The following is a 1,452-nucleotide window of genomic DNA, read 5'->3' on the forward strand; positions in this document are numbered from 1 at the left end:
AAGATGTGGAAATTGAAATCATGTTGTGGTCAGTTTAGTGTGTTTTTTTTTTTTATATATATATATATAGGGATAAGATGTAAGTAAATGTGAAAATAGATGAGATATAAATAGAGAATTAAATGAAGTAAAAAAAATAAAATAAATGAGAAGTACAGATAAGGTGAAACATAATGCGATGGATAAAGTGCGTGTGCGTGTGTGTGTGTGCGTATGTGTGCGTGTGTGTGTGTGTGTGTGTGTCGGTGTGTGTCGATGTGTGCGTGCATGCAGGCAAAATGAACTTGGAAACATTACTGATTTACCAAACTTTTTTTTCCTTACCTTCTTTATTAATTACTTTCTTATTGTTCTTTCTTACATCTCTCATCACTAGATTTCTGAAAACCTACCTACTGTACACATATCACTCCACAGATCTTAAGCCATACGACTGTCTGTCTGCTCTTAATGTTGAACGAGTAGAAGAATGCGAATTGAAGGAAAGAAGTGAATGTACAAAGATAGTGGTTATTTATAGCACACTCATGTCTTTAGAAACTTTGTGATATGTGGATGGGAATAAGTGAAAAGTCTTCTACAGTGACGCATGAGAAAGGAGAAGAAAGGAAGTGGAGGCTTGGAATAATGAGTTTACCTGACTATTTCTACTTGTTTTTCACACCTGGCTGTCTAAGAGTGGAATTGTAACCTTTTCGTGCAAACTCGTGACTTTTCCTGTAGTGTAAACAAAGGTAATTCTGCTATTGAGAATTGAGGTTTTGGATGTCGTTGCAGGTGTAGTTAATCAATTAAACTAACACTGAAAACAACATGAAGAGCAATCACTAATCACTTACTTAATTTACTTTTTGATTCTGACAAATTCTTACTTATTTGCGCTTATATTTACTTTTAACAAGCCTTTGTACACACACACACACACACACACACACACACACACACACACACACACACACACACACACACACACACACACACACACACACACACACACACACACACACACTAGGGCACCCTGAATCAACAAGTACACTCATGCTTCACGTCTCATTAAACACAGGAATATTCATACTCACTTCCCCGCCGTGACTCCCCGCGTGAATGTTGAGTGGAGACGAGCACCTTTGCACCTGTCGCAGGATTACCAACTAAATTTATCCACGATGCTCCCCTGCTTTGGTTGAGGGAGAGGGACAGGGAGAGGGAGGGAGCGAAAGAGGTGGATGGCAAGGGATAGAAATAGTAAGAGTAAAGAGGGAGAGATGAGGAAAATGGAGGAAAGGAAGGCACGTATAGTTGCACAAACTGAATAGAAACTAGAACGTCATTGATTAAGTAAGCATGAAATGTTTATTCAGTTGGTGTGTGTGTATGTGTGTGTGTGTGCGTACTTGTGTATATATGTGTCCCAGCTGTCCTCATTCACTGTTTCTGTCATCCTCCTCCTCT

This window comes from Scylla paramamosain, chromosome 22, assembly GCF_035594125.1.
Source record: "Scylla paramamosain isolate STU-SP2022 chromosome 22, ASM3559412v1, whole genome shotgun sequence".
Lineage (NCBI taxonomy): Eukaryota > Metazoa > Arthropoda > Malacostraca > Decapoda > Portunidae > Scylla > Scylla paramamosain.